At 37.7% G+C, this 6,099-nt stretch overlaps 1 long non-coding RNA gene across 1 annotated transcript in view; it reads left to right on the forward strand.

Moving 5' to 3' along the window:
- LOC134498079 (uncharacterized) overlaps window positions 1-2,329 on the forward strand; it is a 43,271-nt gene extending 40,942 nt beyond the window's left edge. Inside the window, exon 2 of the long non-coding RNA XR_010067987.1 lies at window positions 2,148-2,329. This is a non-coding gene — a long non-coding RNA (uncharacterized LOC134498079). The remainder of the gene's footprint in view (window positions 1-2,147) is intronic.
- The last annotated feature ends 3,770 nt before the right edge of the window (window positions 2,330-6,099 follow it).

Raw genomic sequence — 6,099 nt, forward strand, 5'->3', positions numbered from 1 at the left:
ATCCTGTTTTCCATTGTAGCTTACTCAAGCCCTGCCTGTCGTCGGACCGTTGGCATCCACAACCCACTCCTCCACCTCCCCTCATGATTGACAACCAGCAACACTTCGAAGTGACATCTATCCTCGACTCCAGACGCCAGCGCTCCGCTTTACAATACCTCGTCCGCTGGAAACATTTCCCCCATCCCGAATGGGTTGCTGCTCCAGACGTGCATTCTCCTCGTCTGGTAGACCAATTTCACTCTGCCTATCCTGACAAGCCGGCTCCCTAGTTTCTTTTGGGGGGGCAATATGTCATGTTCTCATTCTAATGTCTGGTTAACATTGTAACGTTTCACATGTCATTCTCTGTTCCGTGTTCCTTCACCCGGGGTTTTTCCATTCTTTCGCCCTCCATTGTTTTGAGGGCTTGGAATGCATGTTTGGGTTTGCGCTCCTGTTCAAGGTTACTTTCCCAGGCGCGTCTGACGGCTTCCAGCACCTGGGAGGGGGAGCGTCCTGACGGGCGACGGGGCGGGACCTGCTTACAAGCAAGGCTTTTAAGTTTGTATTTGGCGCGCTTTTGCTCATTCTCAGCTTTCTCTGTATTTGCATACTATTCCTTTAATAAATCAGTTATCTTTAAGCCCGAGCTTGTGAGACTGAGTATTTGGGTTTAGGCAATCGTTACAGGTTATTAGGAAAGTGACTTCAGTCCTAAGCTCTTAGATATTTTCTAATTTGCTGGCTAAATATCAGAGTTGGAAAATTATTTTACTAGCAATGATCAGTGTTGCCAAAGAAACTGGCTAATCCTCCACATTGCAATACAGATGTGTTGAAATTGAAGAGCCTATTCAAGAAATTAATAAGTAACTAATGTAGCTAGGCTTATTTTCCTTAAAATTGTGTGCATGATCATTGCTTTTCCGTGTTTCCCTTGTATTTCCATTTTCCTAATAGATTCCTTTTTATATCTATAGATTTGGTTTATAAGGGGATTACTCATTAAGATCTTACCTACATGCAAGGCTGCACTATTATGTACCTACCTCTTCGGTTTCAGGATTGGCAGAAAGATTGTTAAGTTCTGTATTTCTGAGCTTTCAGCAGGAAAATCCAAAGTGGTAGAGTTCATGGTGCTCTCTGAGCCTGGTGCTTTGCTTGCAGACATTTCATTACCCAACTAGGTAACACCATCAGTAATGTTACCTAGTTGGATAATGAAACATCTGCAAGAAAACAACCAACTCAGAGAGCACCAAGAACTCCACAGTTCAACCCTGAGCTACATATATTATCTTCTATTGGAAGATCCAAAGCATTGTGAAGAAATTCAGGATAGAAGAACAAAGTACTGCCACCAGGATAATTCAAGGTGTTAGGTTGCCACCAGTCAGGCTGACCCTTCTATTGTGTTTATCTTTAACTGGAGAGGCTTTAGAAGGAATGGTCTGCCAGGGAGTTCTTCAATAATCCTCCTCCTGATCTATAGAATGCATCAGAGCTTATGAAAAACAACTAGAAATCTGACTAACAGGTGGATGGGATCTTTGGCTCCTCTTTCAGGAACTTAAACTCTACCTGATCTTCCTTCTTTTTGCAGGTTCTCATATTGTGACTGATTCTTCAAAATAATCTTATTTGACCTGATTGTTTTTTAAAATGCTGCTGGCTTGCCTTAAATGCCGCCTTTCAGCTAATATCCGCTTCCTGCTTTTACTCAAGCTTAAGTCCGTTTTCTGTTTTTACTTCAATTTCATCATGATTGTTCCATGAGATCTGGAAATACTTCCACTACCTGGCAGTTGAGTTATTCTCTCAAAATTAGTAAAACATCTTTATCATTTCTAATATTATTTGTTAGTAATAAACTTATTATTTCTAAGTAAATACTTAATTAGAAATTTCATATTTAATTTTCCCATTTGCATTTCTTTGTAAAGTAATGTAGAACCACAACTATGCTTTTACTTAGCATCAGCTAAGTAAAATGAGCTCCTATTAGTTACTAAAATAGGGGTTTAATTGATTAATTTATTGAATAAACTGTTTACAGTTTATAGTTCTGGGTTAACTTTCTTAAGTGCAGTATTTAATCCAGCCTAGATATACTGCAGACAGTATGTGAAGTTGAACCTTAACTTTTTTTTTTTACTATTTTACAGATTTTGTTTCTACCTGGCCTAATTTGGAAAGAGAGTGGGCTTGGAACAAAGAACGTGCAAATAGAATGGAGAATAGTAAGGATTCAGATCTTCTTTCCCCATAGGGCCTGTTTAATGAAATTAAATCTTTGTCCTCTGCTTTTGGAATAAATTAACAAAAATAACAAATGGGCTGTCTGCAACCCTTGTTCTTTGCATGAAGTGAGCAAATGATATATTGGATAGCTGGTCTGTGAGCCTGCATAAATAGATAAATCCCATTCGAACAGGCTTTTTTTCCAAATACTTAAAGCAGAAGATTTTCTAGAATATCTTGACCTCACCAATAACCTCTAGCTGTGATAACTTCAATGTTATAACTTAGAATATGTCTTTCTGTGCCAGTATTTACTTTTGCCATTTCAAATAAGTAACATGATACCATTGTTTAGGCCCAGCGCGTTAGTTAAAGTTTTATGTTGATTTTAACATGTTGTGGTTGACTGGACATTCAATTATTTCCCAAGGAAGGAGAAATATTGTACAGCTGTTTTGTTTATGCAGAGTGATAACACCCATATCCAAAAGTTAAAGAACTGACAGAAGAGGTATACCCTCAATTATTTTTTTCTTGTTCTCCTTCTGTTTGTTCATTTGTTCTTCTTCCTTCTTCTTTTAAAAATGATTAATAAATAAATTGATTAAAAAGATGTATACCCTTGCACACTCTTATTTTATAAAGAAGATGATCACACACAAATATGGCAGTTTTGCAAAGGACTCAGAACACATATCTCCCAATTGCTCAATGTCTTGGAAAAAAGGAGATGTTTTAGTGAAATTTCAAGAATGGTGTACCTAAAAGCAATTGTGTTGCTACATTTGTAAGTCTTCAGCTGGCCTGTCCCAACTGCAAATGGAGCACCTAATCTATGACCCAGATTATAAAGTTATATGAACCACATAATTATAGCATATGTGCACATGCATATACATAAATATATGTCAGGATGTGATATTAATGATATCTGAAGGTCTATATATGGTTTACTTGAGGCTATGCGAACTGATAAATAGGCTTTCAGAATATTAAGAGACCAGCATTACCTTCAGTTCAGATTCTTAAGACAAGTCTTTCTATATTCAACATTTCTGATAAAATAGTGCATAATCCATCTTATATTACATTTAATGGAAATATGGATGCAGATGGGAAAGGAGTGTTGTTGTTGTGGCACTCCTACACACCACAGGAAGAGCTGCCTTAAATACATGCTTGGTGTTTCAGACATTTAAATGAATATATGTAGGTTATTTATGAAGCCTGTCACCACAATACCCCATACCAATTCATATACTCATTCCCTCTGATGCATAAAAAGGCCAATGGGATCCTGTTTAGCATAATGCAAAGAAGTATTTGGTAAAAGATGAAATGGGTATAAATGTCAGAAATGAACGTACAATCCTGACATGGCATTTTGCTATATAAATAGGGACATAACTCCTTTGAATAGGTTGCCATGGATTTTCCGTATAAAATTATCCTTCAACCCAAAGACAGTGTGAAAACCATTCTCACCCAACTTTTCCATAAATTTCATAACCAAATGTTAGGCCACCACTCACCAGAGTAATATCCCATAGTGTGAGTATACATCACATTCAATGATAAATGAAATTCATCTTACCAACCAAAGTATCCTAAGGGAAAATGAATTAATGACTTCAAATTTGACAAGATGACCATGAATGGTCAACCTATATCTGCCTACTCAGTTCCTTCAACTTTTTCATATATTTTTATTCCATGAAATATTCCAGTAGTTTTCTAATATTGTACCTCCAGGGAACCAGTCCTATATGATTGTCAGGCAAGGAGCCACTGCACATCTGCTATTCTGTGTATTACAGATGATTTTGGAAAGTGCTCACATTCCTGTCCAGCAGTAATCTTCAGATTTGGAATGGTGTGCTAGCTTTGTAACCCCTGGTGTCATAACCTTCCATGAGTTTTAAGAATAAATATATAGAGCAGAGAGCTTCTTCTATTCATGTACACTCTTGGTGTGATTCAGAATTTGATCTAAAAAATTTTGGGCACAAATAGAACAAAGTCCCCACTGAATATGTTTGCTTCCATAAATTGGAAGTGATGATAATAAAGATGGCAACCAAAGAAGAACTGTGTGCTTGTCCTTGCTCTCTCCATATATTTCTAATTGTATTCCCACATACTGGGCTTCCCTGCATAAGAGATACTGACTCGATTTCTCAAGTCCTATTTTTGCTGTGAAATAACAATGTATCAGAACACAGCTGGTAGTTCCCCCTAAGCTACACCTTTTAGGGAAAGGGAAAAGGATGCACAGTTTTTCAAGGAAATTTTCTGGTACACCAATAAGCTTCTACACCTCAAGGTTCTCCAGATCACAGCCTTAAAATCCAGTGTATATCTCAGAAGCTTCTAATAAATAAGATAACTCTATTTCTTAAGATCAAAAATGGCTGGTGCACTAGCGAGACCACTCGTTTTTCTATTTCAACATTTTACCCTTAAACATATAAGTGCGCACATTAAAGCATAAAGGTGTTTTGTATGACATCTACATACATAATTTGGCTAGATGGAGAATTTTGTACTGTGCTTTTTGGGAAATGAAACAGAATACCAGTGGGATACCAGCCTTTTTCATCTATCTTATATAGTCCTAGGGTGTGGAGAAGCCATGCAACAGTCCTGATGTTATGGAATGATGCAAATGCTATGTTGTAATATATTTAGCTAAGAATCATATCAAACCACAGAGAAATATAGGAAAGAGGAGAAAAATCTCTCTGTATCCAGCTGTGAAATGATTGACAATCTAAAGCTAAATAATGGGAATGTGGTAGAGATGTTTCTTTAAATCCTCCAAGAAACGCATAATTGACCTTTTCTAATGGGTTGTGCTTAAGATGTGAAATGTCACACTCCCACTACCCCATTTCTATTGACCAAACATCTTAACATTTTAGCAGCTATTTGATTATATGCAAACCAAAAGCTTTGGTAAAGCTCCCTATTGCTGCTCTTCAAGGAAAAACAAAAGAGGAAGCAGCTTTTTCTTACTGTCAGGCACCTCCTCAGAACCTACTCAAATCTAGTTTCCCCCCTAAATTGACTCCACTGCTGCAGCAGGCATCACAGTTGCCTGGCAGACTCTGTTCAATCAAAACCTCCATATGATTTGAGATTATAGATTCCAATCAATCATTTCTCATTACTGGGTCTACGAATGATTTAGCCCTGGGCTCCACACAAACGTGCATTGTGCTGGAGGTAAGAGATTATATGTCACAAGTCATCCTCTCTTCCCAGAGATCAAACTACATGTCCAGTTAGACATGCCACTTTTCTTTTTAAGGAAAGCATCAACTAAACAGCAAAGCACACTTCTTTTCAGGCTGGAAAGGCAAAGGTCAGGGAGGAATTCACCAGCTGGCAAGTACTCTGGAACATCTTTCCAGCTGTGAACTCTGTGGCAGGAGTATGCTCATTACACAGAATTTACATCCATAACTCTTATCCAGGAGGCAGGAAGCTATAGATATCACGCTCTGTTTTAAAGAGTTGTATGGCATTTGCAATGGTAAAAATACATATCACAACCTAAGTTTTTATAGCCTAAAGTCCGCTTCATCATATATCTCATAGTTCATAGAAGCTTATTTGCCACAAAAAAAAAGTAGGCTAACACTCTCTGAATTCATTAGAGGTTGCCCCATGATCAGGCAATGGTCATGATTACAGGACTAAGCAGTTCCTGTGATTTTTCCTTCTGTGAGTTGCAATGTGAAGTCCTAACCTCATGGAAGTGTATACTTTTATTTTAGCTTAGAAGCACCCACATTATGAAGGCAGTTATGAACTATCATATAAAGGGACCATATTAATTTGGAATACTCTCAAGATATCACCAATATACTGCAA

Source organism: Candoia aspera, chromosome 4 (genome assembly GCF_035149785.1).
Source record: "Candoia aspera isolate rCanAsp1 chromosome 4, rCanAsp1.hap2, whole genome shotgun sequence".
NCBI classification, from domain to species: Eukaryota; Metazoa; Chordata; class Lepidosauria; order Squamata; family Boidae; genus Candoia; species Candoia aspera.